Genomic DNA, 15,861 nt, shown 5'->3' with positions numbered 1-15,861 from the left:
GGACAAGATGGCTTACCAAGATGGCGGCCAAGATGGCGGCCAAGATGGCGGCCAAGATGGCGGACAAGATGGCGGACAAGATGGCGGACCAAGATGGCGGACAAGATGGCGGACAAGATGGCGGACAAGATGGTGGACCAAGATGGCGGACAAGATGGCGGACAAGATGGCGGACAAGATGGCGGACAAGATGGCGGACAAAATGGTGGACAAAGATGGCGGACAAGATGGCGGACAAGATGGCGGACCAAGATGGCGGACAAGATGGCGGACAATATGGCGGACAAGATGGCGGACAAGATGGCGGACAAGATGGCGGACCAAGATGGCGGACAAGATGGCGGACCAAGATGGCGGACCAAGATGGCGGACAAGATGGCGGACAACATGGCGGCCAACATGGCGGACAAGATGGCGGACCAAGATGGCGGACAAGATGGCGGACCAAGATGGCGGACAAGATGGCGGACAAGATGGCGGACAAGATGGCGGACAAGATGGCGGACCAAGATGGCGGACAAGATGGCGGACAAGATGGGGGACAATATGGCGGCCAAGATGACGGACAAGATGGCGGACAAGATGGCAGACAAGATGGCGGACAAGATGGCGGACAAGATGGCGGACCAAGATGGCGGCCAAGATGGCGGCCAAGATGGCGGACCAAAATGGCGGATAAGATGGCGGCCAAGATGGCGGACAAGATGGCGGACAAGATGGCGGACAAGATGGCGCCCAAGATGGCGGACAAGATGGCGGACCATGATGGCGGACAAGATGGCGGCCAAGATGGCGGCCAAGATAGCGGACAAGATGGCGGCCAAGATGGCGGCCAATATGGCGGACAAGATGGCGGACCAAGATGGCGGACAAGATGGTGGACAAGATGGCGGACCAAGATGGCGGACAAGATGGCGGACAAGATGGCGGACAATATGGCGGCCAAGATGGCGGACAAGATGGCGGACCAAGATGGCGGCCAAGATGGCGGCCAAGATGGCGGACAAGATGGCGGACAAGATGGCGGACAAGATGGCGGACCAAGATGGCGGCCAAGATGGCGGCCAAGATGGCGGACAAGATGGCGAACAAGATGGCGGACAAGATGGCGGCCAAGATGGCGGACAAGATGGCGGACAAGATGGCGGACAAGATGGCGGACCAAGATGGCGGCCAAGATGGCGGACAAGATGGCGGCCAAGATGGCGGACCAAGATGGCGGCCAAGATGGCGGCCAAGATGGCGGACAAGATGGCGGACAAGATGGCGGACCAAGATGGCGGACAAGATGGTGGACAAGATGGCGGACCAAGATGGCGGACAAGATGGCGGACAAGATGGCGGACAATATGGCGGCCAAGATTGCGGACAAGATGGCGGACCAAGATGGCGGACCAAGATGGCGGACAAGATGGCGGCCAAGATGGCGGACAAGATGGCGGACAAGATGGCGGCCAAGATGGCGGACAAGATGGCGGACCAAGATGGCGGACAAGATGGCGGCCAAGATGGCGGACAAGATGGCGGACAATATGGCGGCCAAGATGGCGGACAAGATGGCGGACAAGATGGCGGACAAGATGGCGGACCAAGATGGCGGACCAAGATGGCGGACAAGATGGCGGACAAGATGGCGGACAAGAAGGCGACCAAGATGGCGGCCAAGATGGCGGCCAAGATGGCGGCCAAGATGGTGGACAAGATGGCGGACCAAGATGGCGGACAAGATGGCGGACAAGATGGCGGACAAGATGGCGGCCAAGATGGCGGACAAGATGGCGGACCAAGATGGTGGCCAAGATGGCGGACAAGATGGTGGACATGATGGCGGACCAAGATGGCGGACAAGATGGCGGACAAGATGGCGGACCAAGATGGCGGACCAAGATGGCGGACAAGATGGCGGCCAAGATGGCGGACAAGATGGCGGACAAGATGGCGGACCAAGATGGGGGACAAGATGGCGGACCAAGATGGCGGACAAGATGGCGGACAAGATGGCGGCCAAGATGGCGGACAAGATGGCGGACAAGATGGCGGCCAAGATGGCGGACAAGATGGCGGACCAAGATGGCGGACAAGATGGCGGACAAGATGGCGGCCAAGATGGCGGACAAGATGGCGGACAAGATGGCTTACCAAGATGGCGGCCAAGATGGCGGCCAAGATGGCGGCCAAGATGGCGGACAAGATGGCGGACAAGATGGCGGACCAAGATGGCGGACAAGATGGCGGACAAGATGGCGGACAAGATGGTGGACCAAGATGGCGGACAAGATGGCGGACAAGATGGCGGACAAGATGGCGGACAAGATGGCGGACAAAATGGTGGACCAAGATGGCGGACAAGATGGCGGACAAGATGGCGGACCAAGATGGCGGACAAGATGGCGGACAATATGGCGGACAAGATGGCGGACAAGATGGCGGACAAGATGGCGGACCAAGATGGCGGACAAGATGGCGGACCAAGATGGCGGACCAAGATGGCGGACAAGATGGCGGACAACATGGCGGCCAACATGGCGGACAAGATGGCGGACCAAGATGGCGGACAAGATGGCGGACCAAGATGGCGGACAAGATGGCGGACAAGATGGCGGACAAGATGGCGGACAAGATGGCGGACCAAGATGGCGGACAAGATGGAGGACAAGATGGGGGACAATATGGCGGCCAAGATGACGGACAAGATGGCGGACAAGATGGCAGACAAGATGGCGGACAAGATGGCGGACAAGATGGCGGACCAAGATGGCGGCCAAGATGGCGGCCAAGATGGCGGACCAAAATGGCGGATAAGATGGCGGCCAAGATGGCGGACAAGATGGCGGACAAGATGGCGGACAAGATGGCGCCCAAGATGGCGGACAAGATGGCGGACCATGATGGCGGACAAGATGGCGGCCAAGATGGCGGCCAAGATGGCGGACAAGATGGCGGCCAAGATGGCGGCCAATATGGCGGACAAGATGGCGGACCAAGATGGCGGACAAGATGGTGGACAAGATGGCGGACCAAGATGGCGGACAAGATGGCGGACAAGATGGCGGACAATATGGCGGCCAAGATGGCGGACAAGATGGCGGACCAAGATGGCGGCCAAGATGGCGGACAAGATGGCGGACAAGATGGCGGCCAAGATGGCGGCCAAGATGGCGGACAAGATGGCGGACAAGATGGCGGACAAGATGGCGGACAAGATGGCGGACCAAGATGGCGGACCAAGATGGCGGACAAGATGGCGGCCAAGATGGCGGACAAGATGGCGGCCAAGATGGCGGACAAGATGGCGGACAAGATGGCGGACCATTATGGCGGACAAGATGGCGGCCAAGATGGCGGACAAGATGGCGGACCAAGATGGCGGACAGGATGGCGGCCAAGATGGCGGACAAGATGGCGGACAAGATGGTGGCCAAGATGGCGGACAAGATGGCGGACAAGATGGCGGACAAGATGGCGGACAAGATGGCGGACAAGATGGCGGACCAAGATGGACCCGTGTCTTCGTCCCATGACTGTCACTCCCGTCAACACTTTGCTGATGCGTTTGCTGGGTGGTGCACTGCCAACGGTCTCTTTCTCTGTGTCGACAAGTGCTGCGTCATCTCTTTCGGTCGCTCCCCAGTCAGGAATCATCATTACGAGCTCTGTTGCTCCACACTCCCACGAGTCTCTCTTGTTAAAGACCTTGGGGTGTGGCTCGATGACAAGCTGTCTTTCGAGCCTCAACTCAACTCGGTCATCGAGCGAGCCAGCAAGGTGCTGGGCCTCATATTTCGTATGGCGTCTGAGGTTCAGGATCCGCTGTGCTTGAAGGCTCTGTACTGCTGCTGGGTGCGTCCTATTCTGGACTACGCCGCGGTCGTTTGGTCGCCTGTGGGTGCCACCGCGTTGGACAGGTTAGAGAGGGTGCAACGGAAATTCACGCGTCTTGCCACCAAGCGCTTCCTGGGCAACCCTCGCGCGACCTTGCCTTCCTATCCATTGAGGTGTCGGCTGCTGGGCTTGGAGAGCCTCAAGGTTCGCCACAGTCATGCCCGCGAGTTGTTTATCGCCAATTTTCTCCTGTCGAATATCGACTCCCCTATCCTACAGGCGGCTATCCCGTACTACATCCCTTCCTACCGCTTGCGCGTTTTCCCTCCTCTCCTTATCCCCCTACGTCGTACGCGGTTTTCTTTGAGCGATCCGTGGATGCTTGTGGTTCAATACGGTGGGCGATCTGTTCGACCACAACATAACTATAAATAGTTTCCGCTTCCACATCTGGACAAGATGTGCCATCTTGTCCGCCATCTTGGCCGCCATCTTGTCCGTCATATTGTCCACCATCTTGGTCCGCCATCTTGTCCGCCATCTTGGCCGCCATCTTGTCCGTCATATTGTCCGCCATCTTGGTCCGCCATCTTGTCCGCCATCTTGTCCGCCATCTTGGTCCGCCATTTTGTCCGCCATCTTGGCCGCCATCTTGTCCGCCATTTTGTCCGCCATCTTGGCCGCCATCTTGGTCGCCGTCTTGTCCACCATCTTGGCCGCCATCTTGGCCGCCATCTTGTCCGCCATCTTGTCCGCCATCTTGGTCCGCCATCTTGTCCGCCATCTTGTCCGCCATCTTGTCCACCATCTTGTCCGCCATCTTGTCCGCCATCTTGGCCGCCATCTTGTCCGCCATCTTGTCCGCCATCTTGTCCGCCATCTTGTCCGCCATCTTGTCCGCCATCTTGTCCGCCATCTTGTCCGCCATCTTGTCCGCCATCTTTGTCCACCATTTTGTCCGCCATCTTGTCCGCCATCTTGTCCGCCATCTTGTCCGCCATCTTGTCCGCCATCTTGTCCGCCATCTTGTCCACCATCTTGTCCGCCATCTTGGTCCGCCATCTTGTCCGCCATCTTGGTCCGCCATCTTGTGCGCCATCTTGGCCGCCATCTTGGGCGCCATCTTGTCCGCCATCTTGTCCGCCATGTTGGCCGCCATGTTGTCCGCCATCTTGTCCGCCATCTTGTCCGCCATCTTGTCCGCCATCTTGTCCGCCATCTTGTCCGCCCTCTTGTCCGCCATCTTGGTCCGCCATCTTGTCCGCCATCTTGGCCTCCATCTTGTCCGCCATCTTGTCCGCCATCTTGTCCGCCATCTTGTCCGCCATCTTGGCCGCCATCTTGTCCGCCATCTTATCCGCCATCTTGGTCCGCCATCTTGTCCGCCATCTTGGCCGCCATCTTGGCCGCCATCTTGGCCGCCATCTTGGCCGCCATCTTGGCCGCCATCTTGGCCGCCATCTTGGCCGCCATCTTGGCCGCCATCTTGGCCGCCATCTTGATCGCCTTCTTGTCCGCCATCTTTGTCCGCCATCTTGTCCGCCATCTTGTCCACCATCTTGGTCCGCCATCTTGTCCGCCATCTTGGCCGCCATCTTGGCCGCCATCTTGATCGCCTTCTTGGCCGCCATCTTGGTCCGCCATCTTGGCCGCCATCTTGTCCACCATCTTGGCCGCCATCTTGGTCCGCCATCTTGTCCGCCATCTTGTCCGCCATCTTGTCCCCCATCTTGTCCGCCATCTTTTCCGCCATCTTGGCCGCCATCTTGTCCGCCATCTTGGCCGCCATCTTGTCCACCATCTTGTCCGCCATCTTGTCCACCATCTTGTCCGCCATCTTGTCCGCCATCTTGTCCGCCATCTTGTCCGCCATCTTGGCCGCCATCTTGGCCGCCATCTTGTCCGCCATGTTGGTCCGCCATCTTGTCCGCCATCTTGGTCCGCCATCTTGTCCGCCATCTTAGTCCGCCATCTTGTCCACCATCTTGTCCGACATCTTGTCCGCCATCTTGTCTGCCATCTTGGTCCGCCATCTTGGCCGCCATCTTGTCCGCCATCTTGGCCGCCATCTTGGTCCGCCATCTTGTCCGCCATCTTGTCCGCCATCTTGTCCGCCATCTTGGCCGCCATCTTGTCCGCCATCTTGGTCCGCCATCTTGTCCGCCATCTTGTCCGCCATCTTGTCCGCCATCTTGTAAGCCATATTGTCCGCCATCTTGGTCCGCCATCTTGTCCGCCATATTGTCCGCCATCTTGGTCCGCCATCTTGTCCGCCATCTTGGCCGCCATCTTGGTCCGCCATCTTGTCCGCCATCTTGGTCCGCTATCTTGTCCGCCATCTTGTCCGCCATCTTGGTCCGCCATCTTGTCCGCCATCTTGTCCGCCATCTTGTCCGCCATCTTGGTCCGCCATCTTGTCCGCCATCTTGTCCGCCATCTTGTCCGCCATCTTGGTCCGCCATCTTGTCCGCCATCTTGTCCGCCATCTTGTCTGCCATCTTGGCCGCCATCTTGTCCGCCATCTTTTCCACCATCTTGTCCGCCATCTTGTCCGCCATCTTGTCCGCCATATTGTCCGCCATCTTGTCCGCCATCTTGTCCGCCATCTTGTCCGCCATCTTGTCCGCCATCTTGTCCGCCATCTTGTCCGCCATCTTGGCCGCCATCTTGTCCGCCATCATGTCCACCATCTTGTCCGCCATCTTGGCCACCATCTTGGTCCGCCATCTTGTCCGCCATCTTGGCCGCCATCTTGTCCGCCATCTTGTCCGCCATCTTGTCCGCCATCTTGGTAAGCCATCTTGTCCGCCATCTTGTCCGCCATCTTGGCCGCCATCTTGTCCGCCATCTTGTCCGCCATCTTGTCCGCCATCTTGGCCGCCATCTTGGTCCGCCATTTTGTCCACCATCTTGTCCGCCATCTTGTCCGCCATCTTGGCCGCCATCTTGGTCCGCCATCTTGTCCGCCATCTTGGTCCGCCATCTTGTCCGCCATCTTGGTTCGCCATCTTGTCCGCCATCTTGTCCGCCATCTTGGTCCGCCATCTTGTCCGCCATCTTGGCCGCCATCTTGTCCGCCATCTTGGTCCGCCATCTTGGTCCGCCATCTTGTCCGCCATCTTGGTCCGCCATCTTGTCCGCCATCTTGGTCCGCCATCTTGGTCCGCCATCTTGTCCGCCATCTTGTCCGCCATCTTGTCCGCCATCTTGGTCCGCCATCTTGTCCGCCATCTTGGCCGCCATCTTATCCGCCATTTTGGTCCGCAATCTTGTCCGCCATCTTGTCCGCCATCTTGTCCACCATCTTGGTCCGCCATCTTGGCCGCCATCTTGGTCCGCCATCTTGTCCGCCATCTTGTCCGCCATCTTGGTCCGCCATCTTGTCCGCCATCTTGGTCCGCCATCTTGGTCCGCCATCTTGGTCCGCCATCTTGTCCGCCATCTTGGCCGCCATCTTGTCCGCCATCTTGGTCCGCCATCTTGGTCCGCCATCTTGTCCGCCATCTTGGCCGCCATCTTGTCCGCCATCTTGGTCCGCCATCATGTCCACCATCTTGTCCGCCATCTTGGCCACCATCTTGGTCCGCCATCTTGTCCGCCATCTTGGCCGCCATCTTGTCCGCCATCTTGTCCGCCATCTTGTCCGCCATCTTGGTCCGCCATCTTGTCCACCATCTTGGCCGCCATCTTGGCCGCCATCTTGGCCGCCATCTTGGTCGCCTTCTTGTCCGCCATCTTGTCCGCCATCTTGTCCGCCATCTTGGCCGCCATCTTGGTCCGCCATCTTGTCCGCCATCTTGTCCGCCATCTTGGTCCGCCATCTTGTCCGCCATCTTGGTCCGCCATCTTGGTCCGCCATCTTGGTCCGCCATCTTGTCCGCCATCTTGGCCGCCATCTTGTCCGCCATCTTGGTCCGCCATCTTAGTCCGCCATCTTGTCCGCCATCTTGGCCGCCATCTTGTCCGCCATCTTGGTCCGCCATCATGTCCACCATCTTGTCCGCCATCTTGGCCACCATCTTGGTCCGCCATCTTGTCCGCCATCTTGGCCGCCATCTTGTCCGCCATCTTGTCCGCCATCTTGTCCGCCATCTTGGTCCGCCATCTTGTCCACCATCTTGGCCGCCATCTTGGCCGCCATCTTGGCCGCCATCTTGGTCGCCTTCTTGTCCGCCATCTTGTCCGCCATCTTGTCCGCCATCTTGTCCGCCATCTTGTCCGCCATCTTGGTCCGCCATCTTGGCCGCCATATTGTCCGCCATCTTGTCCGCCATCTTGTCCGCCATCTTGGTGGGGGAAGGGGGGGAGGGGGATGGAAGATGTTACCTCTTGAACAACATGCTCTCCTGGTATCGGAAATCTGAAAACAGATGGTTTGAATGAAAAGTTAGTGTATAAACATTGCATACCTTACGGCGGAAAGTTGGTTGCAATGTTAGTGTATAAACATTGCATACCTTACGGCGGAAAATTGGTTGCAAAGTTAGTGTATACACATTGCATACCTTACGGCGCAGTACCAGGTGCTACCTCTTCCGTGGATGCTCTCCTGGTACTATACATTCGAAAACTGGTAGTTTTCGAAGAAATTTTTCACGACCAACGGGAAAGTTAGTGTTTACATATTGCATACCTTTCGGCGGTTTTCGAGCAAAATTGCTGTATAATTTTACTCAACCAACGGGAAAGTTAGTGTTTACATATTGCATACCTTTCGGCGGTTTTCGACCAAAATTGCTGTGCTAGGTGCTCCCTTTTCCGTGGATGCTTTCCTGGTATCGGAAATCGGAAAACAGCTGATTTAGAATGGAATTTCGTACCAACCGACGGAAAGTTTGAGCGAGATGAAGGATGCTTTCCGTTTTATTGATCTTCCTTATTAGCGATCGTTCTCACGTGTTTGATAGTATCCAATAGCAATTGTGATGCTGCAATTTGTCCCAAGCTGCAGATGTCACCTCTGGGAAACCATGCTCTCCTGGTATCGGAAATTTGAAAACAATTGTGTGCGCGGCTATGGTATAGTGGTTTCCACAGTTGCCCAGATTATTTGGTCATTGGACAAATTTGTCAACTCTCGTGGCCCTGCACATATTAATGTGAAATTCGATCGTTCGCTTGATTTTCGCGTATGAAGTTTGATGCTCCAATTTTAGATCAGTTGTCCGTGCGTCAAGAAATCCAAGGATTTCTGGGCCGATCTCTTCGGTCATTGTGAAGACCCTTGCGATCATTTCGTCACATTTACATCAGTATGAGACACACTATGTGCTCCTCAGGCACAATTTGATAGTCAGTAGCAAATTATAAGGATACAACACCACAAAGCACTTACTAATTTTTCTCAAACGAACTGAGTTTTCAATGCAAAAAACGAGACCGCTTTCAGCACGCACGACAATGTTTTAACAAGACTATTATGATAGGTTCTTCACTGAACACATCGTTTTGATGTAAATGCATACTTGATTTCTTCAAGTATCTTTTTTCGTGTTCTTTTTGTAATTTAGATCAACGATTTCGCGGCGATGATCTTCAACCGTATGGATTTAGAATTGGAAATTTTAGAACAATTCCAGTCTAACAACGATGCAAATGTTACCGAGATTACAACAATGTAGTTTGAACAGTATTCTACACGGGAATATGATGAAGTATTTAGACAGTTTGGGATGGGTGGACATAAGCTGGACCTACAATCCAACTTCGACTAAGAAATAATCAAGAAAGACAGAAATGATATTCCAAGAACCATGAAGTATCAAATATCAAACGGAGAAGAGAGTTCTAATGATTGCAATATGATTTAATTCATAATCTATGACAATGCTAGCTATGACGTAGTGCACTGACAGATTGTGTCGGTTATAACATCATTACCGGCTTGCAAACTTGCAGAAATTGTGACAATCGAAATATTAAACACAATACTCCATCACAATACTGTTTCGAAACACGTAGGCTGGACATTTTCACGGTTCAATCGGGGAGAGAAAACAATACCACACCACGAGTATCGCAATGGCAATAGCTTGCAAATATTGCGGAAGTGAAAACAAGCATGGTTTCTATTCTAGCATCGAACGGTAGGATCATTTACGAACAGATGAAAAAATCCTGTTCAAGAAAAAGAATACGTGAATAGATTGAAGTAAAAGGGCATATAAGGGTTCACGGGGCGGCCAGATGGTGTATTGGTAGCGCAGTCGGTCTGCACAAGACAGGACCACGGAAAAATTTCATTTGGACCACCAAACCTCCTTACGCAGGTCTGACTATCCCACGGGTAAATAAAGTAAAAAACTAGAAATGGTATGCTTAAACATCCTGAAGATGTCGTGCCGATAAAGAAGAAGGAGTTTGAATACACCGCAAACTTCTCTTGCGTAGCCATGTAACCGGGCCGAGCTAGTCAAATAAACACAAATTATCTAACCAAGGATATATAAAATCGAAGGATATTTTCGATCAATTGTTTACCTTTTAAATTAGATTTTGTTCTATAAATTAACTCTGCTGCTAAATTTCCAAAAATCGCACAATCGACACAAGTTGTTTGGGGCCCCCAACACGGCGAGGCCCTAGGCGACCGCCTACTCCGCCTACCGTTTGATCCGCCGCTGCACACGAATATAAAATCGATGATGCTTATTCTAATATGCTGGACTGTAATATAAAATCATACAAGAAAGAAACAATTGCTATATTAAAGTTGTAAAGGTTTGGAAGGGTCTGACAGCATTAACAATTAGTTACAACATTATTTTCTACCTTATCCTTTGTAACCTTCACTGAAGAATGTATTGTAGTGTAAGTATGTAGTTCCGGAACACAAACAATTCTATTATTCTTCAAGAGATGTGCAAATGTAAATTGTATCTCTTCATGATAACCCCGATTTTCATAACCCCTCCAATGGTAATTGGAAGCATACAGATACTGCGCGACGTAATGGAAATTTCGCACGCGGACAAACCAACCCCCACGAGACATTGATCTTTAACGAATAGAAGTAAGAGCCATTACGGATCCGCTAAAAGAACGGTAACAGTCTACCTTGCGACGTGTTAATTTCTTCTTCTACAAAAGATAAAAAAATGGACTAAACTTGCAGAAGTACATTTACCAACAATGTGCAAATGAAATTCTATTAACGGTAGATGATTTTATTGACTTTACATTATCATACGGTTGCATGTGGTTGTGTGGTATATTTTTTTCTTCTCATTGTTACTACCGTGCATATCCGTTCGCGGGCGCTAAACCCGGAGGTCACGGTACGAGTTCACCCGTGGAAACTAAACCAAATGCCAAATCGGACGTGTGCGTGTCTCGCTCCAAGTGTAACGCGCCGTCACACAACGCCACGATGGATTGGCGTGCGGCGATGCACAACAATGAGCCACAACTACGGCATCCCCCCGTTCAATGGAACATGGTTTTGGAAATCCCACGTAGATTTTCCCTTCGTTTCTACCTTTCAGCAGCCGACTCAAACCCTAACGCTTGCAGGCACACCAGCTAGTTTATGTTATTATTATTATTTTACTCGAAACACGCACACACCGTCACCGGATGGCCGGATCGCGAACACAAATCTTCCCTTTCCTTCTTGCTTCTCGTATTTAGGGGAGCCCGTGCCAACGCACACACGCGCACACTTCCATCTTCGGTTCCAAGCGGTTTGCAACATGGTTCCGGCCAGATTCAAATCGTTTTCCTGAAGCACATCCCGGACGACCTTGAGATCGGATTGGTAACGTTCCATTTGCTGAGATGTCTGAAGATCATTGTGGGCTCATAGGCAGCCCATGGTAAAACTGAGCACATCAAAACAAGAAACATCAACGAGCGCACAGGAGAGGAACCGGTGGTGGAGTGTAGTCGAGAGTGTATTTTCGGGGTGAGACATCAGGTTTTGCACGTAAGCTGTTCGATTTGGATCCGGTATGTAGAATGAATATTTCAGTTGAATGGGTTTATTAATCTGGGGCTAAAGATTTGCCAATTAACTCCTGTGGCTTAGGTGACTTGCCACAAATAATGGAGACAAGCAAATAAATAAAAACGTTATTATTTGAGAAAAAAGTTGTATATGTAAGGATGTGCTTATTATTATTTTAACTAAATATAAAGCCTTAATTTTATAGATGAGTTGTCGAGCGAACATTATTTGATGTATATAAACTCGCAACCGTTCAAAAGGGATTTTTCATTTCCTTCCATCTGTCCACTTTATGAAGCGTTTTATGAAGATACCGCTGAAACAAATTTCATCACTCCATGCAAATAATACCACGAAGGATGAGTCATAAATCCGCCACGCCAAAAAAAAAAAACGATTGATATTATGAAAGCCTCCTGAATCTCGTGGAATTGACTGTCATAGCCATACCGCGAGTTGCCCAATCGAACCGGGATCATCGTCGGTTATTTAGCACGGAAGAAATGAAAAACGAAAGCAAAAGCAACTGACCCCGGCTGGACGGTGCATGTGACCAGCTGAGATGAACCGCCACCGATCTCTATCCCCATCCCCGGTAAACAGGCAGAGAAGCTGTTCTCGGATGTTGGAGCCTTTCAAACTTTCGATTTGTTCGACCGGGAAGACCGCAACATACCCGTAGTAAAGGGGTAGTAAGCAGTAAGGGGACAGCGCTGTAGTATGTATGTGTACTAGCCACCATGGGGGGTAAAAGCATTGTGTGTTTGTGTGCGTAAGCGAGTGTTTACATTCGTTTGCAGCAGGCCGATTCTCCGTTGGGAGCATCGGAGCTGGAAGCGAGTGAGTGGAATTACAATTTGCACGATCGTTTATCGATCGTACCCTTAAATTAGTTTAAGCTTAAATTAAATTCATACAAATTACCGAAATTCATACAAGTTGGTAGATAGTAAATTTTAGACCGAAAATATTCCACCCTACGCATATTCTCACACTCCACGGCGCGAGAGCGGGAGCGAATCAGAAAATATAAGGGTTGATTGCTCACACGCACACCATCGCAATGTGGCGATCGTCGCGATTGCTTCTCGATCGCGCAGTGCACGCAACTACACTGCTCGGTTTCATTTCCAAGTTGGCAGCTTCCCGCGACGGGCTGTCGTACGTTTAGTTTGGAACCGGGTTCGTGGCTTAAACTGTTGTTTTTTGTCTTTCGTTTTTGCTTACCCGCATTATACACCCCATACCACGCGGAATAGCCACCACCGAGTGTCCGAGGTGCGTTTTGTTGAACGTGGTTAGCTCTATTACGCACCCCTTCCACGGTGGTTAGTGTTGGGCACGTGCAAAGGGTTGATGTGAGGATGCTAAGAACGATGGTTGCGTTGTTGAGCGATTGGAAGGGAGGCGTTGATCTTATCTCCGCTTCTATCTAGCTGCGCAAAACAATAGTGAGAGCCGTTAAATGTGGAGCTTGCTCTAGTGATTTGTTCTGATTGCAAGTGCATAAAAGATAAAGAATAATTTCCCACAGTAGGAATCATTTGCCCAAAAAAGGGGCTATGGAAAACAAACAAGAAAGTGTGGTGTGAAAAGTCGAAACAACAACAGCAAAAAATAGGGGTACATTAAGGGTGCAAATCATGGTGAAAATTGATCGATCTCTGCAACGCCCGACGTCACGGTCCTCGTGATGGGAGGACTGTAATTTTTAGCAATAGAAAAAAACAACGCATACACTCACGCGCACCCAAACCTACGGAAGTGACAGCGCGAAAGAAAGAAATCCATGTTGCGGAATAGGAAAGTCGCGCCTGTGAGTGATCGCGAATGGATCGTGCGCGAGTGAAAGAAGCAAAAAATGGTCGTAAAAGTCACAAAACGGGAGAAGAAAAACCGCCAGTAGAGAGTGTGCAACCGAGAGCGGTGTACTGAAGAAAGGAAATGGTAGAAAACAAAACAAAAAAAAAGCAAAGCAGCGGTACAGTGAAGAAGGAAAAAAGAGAAATCGGTAACGGTGAAATGTTGTGTTTGTTGGTGACGGAACTCGGCATCGTGAAAACAAAAGGAAGGGGGTTTTATGCGAGTGGAATGTGCAACTGCGTCTTCCCATTGCTGCTACCTCCACTCTACCTTCCACCCCCTTTTTTTTCAACCCTTCTTACGCCCTCTCCCTCCCCCCGCCCCTCTCTCCACAATTTGGATGCACCTTTCATCAACTCGTGGGGCAAGCAAATTTTGCGCCCCAGACAGATCAGTCTTTCACCGGGGCTTTTATTATCCGTTCCCTCTTCATCCCCTAGCGTTGTGGTCGTTTTTCCTTCAACGAAATCGGCTGAAAGAAGGGAAGTGAGCGGAGGAAAATCATCGCAAAAAAGAAAACAAGCAACACATCACATCGGACGACCGTTTGGGAGCATGTGGGATGATTGGAAAGGTGTGAGATATGCACAAGGACCTCATCGCCTCAGGGTCAGTGAAAGAGAAAACTCGCTGACCGCGGGTGCCCATTTGTGGGTAGACGGTTTTAATTTTTTGCGAAGATGGCAACCCGATCGGCACGTCTCACCATCAACGGCTATTGAATTGTTTTCCATTGTTCGCTTATTTTCGGCTCCGGAAACATCACTTTAGCAACGAAATAAAAAAAAAACCGTGTTCCTCACATTTAATAGTGCATTACTGCTACATCTCTTCCGTTGCGGGCCTCTTTTCTTGCTGTGCGTATGAAGCAAATATAGATTTTCAATTAGCAAACGAAATAAAAGAAACTGTACCGGCGGGAAAACGGAGTGAAAAGCGGAATCAGTGCACAACGGAGGGCGTCCGTGAAAGCATAACAACAACCAAAAAAAGGCACTGTTCAGACTGTCAGTGGAACGATTTTGGAAGAAAGCAATCCGCTCTTTGAAACAATGCAGCGGTGATTGGTAACATTCGAAGCATAATCGGTTTACGCGAGATTTATCATTTGATTTACTTTCGAAACCGTTGGTACCGCGGATACAACGGTAAATGAAAACATTTGATCTATCGGACGTGTCCTAATCAGGCAAGGAAACAGCGCAATTTGGTTGTTTTTGAGGGCCATAAAGAAGATCTCACCAACCTATTTAACTGAAATTGAGTAGATTGATGGTTCATATCGCATCAGTTCCCTCTTTTGCCGGAAGGTGTCGATCAACTAGCTTACGATCATTGATCGAGTGTTTTGTGATGATGATTGATTATAGAGGGCTGTGCATCGATGAATTTTTAACTCCCAGCAGTTACTCTTCCGGTGGAGCAAGGAAACAAACAGGGTCCCTGTGCAAAATGTTTGGATTATTAAAAGGCTGTCCATTTAAGTCACCTTGTTGATTGTCTTGGAGCTAGAGCTCATGAAAGGCTTTAAGAGCTGGACGTCCCTGTGCCAATACCATAATACCACAAACTCATCTAAGCCTGCCAAAAAGCGTTAATAATGTTCAAAAACTTCAATAAATTTTGCACGATGAAGCAGTGCACATTAGAATACTAGAATATTTGGGCATGAGATCTCAGAATGAATTGGATTTGGAGTAATTCAATGGACTTTAATCAATTTCCAAATCGTAACTTATATGTTCCCAGGGATATAAACCAGGGATATAGTGAGATATCTTCTATGCATCTAATGCATCAGTACTCCACAGTTTTATTAAACATATTGTTGATGATCGCAGAATTCTTAAGATTTCTCTAAATTTTTACTTTCTGTTTGTGTGTGAAGCATCCGAGGTCGTTAGTTTAGTAAGAAAGTTGCAAATTCTCCAGGTTCTTACGCTGTTCTCTCCTTTTCTTTAGTACACCAATAACTACAAGCAACAATCAGTTTCACGCCCGACAACTGTGACAAAATGTGACACTATCGAAGCTAAGTTAAAGTGATGTCAGTGATGCCCAAAACGATCTGCTCGAACGTGTGAATTGATATACGCAATCAGTATATATAAACGCTGCTGTTAAACCACTGTGTGGGGCTGGTGTGGGGGCTCCAATGCCAAAAACCTCGCCAAAGGCTTTTGTCCGAAAATGTCGCCAGGTTCGCCCAACGACTATGTAACCGAAAGTGA

The 15,861-nt window shown here is 50.9% G+C and overlaps 1 protein-coding gene across 1 annotated transcript in view; it reads right to left on the bottom strand.

Annotated features, from left to right (window-relative positions):
* LOC128310620 (microtubule-associated protein futsch) overlaps positions 1-15,861 on the bottom strand; it is a 338,371-nt gene that overhangs the window by 148,641 nt on the left and 173,869 nt on the right. The gene's annotated exons all lie outside the window — the stretch shown is intronic.

The sequence above is a fragment of the Anopheles moucheti genome, chromosome 2 (assembly GCF_943734755.1).
Source record: "Anopheles moucheti chromosome 2, idAnoMoucSN_F20_07, whole genome shotgun sequence".
Taxonomy (NCBI): domain Eukaryota; kingdom Metazoa; phylum Arthropoda; class Insecta; order Diptera; family Culicidae; genus Anopheles; species Anopheles moucheti.
This window is presented reverse-complemented; position numbering and strand designations above follow the sequence as displayed.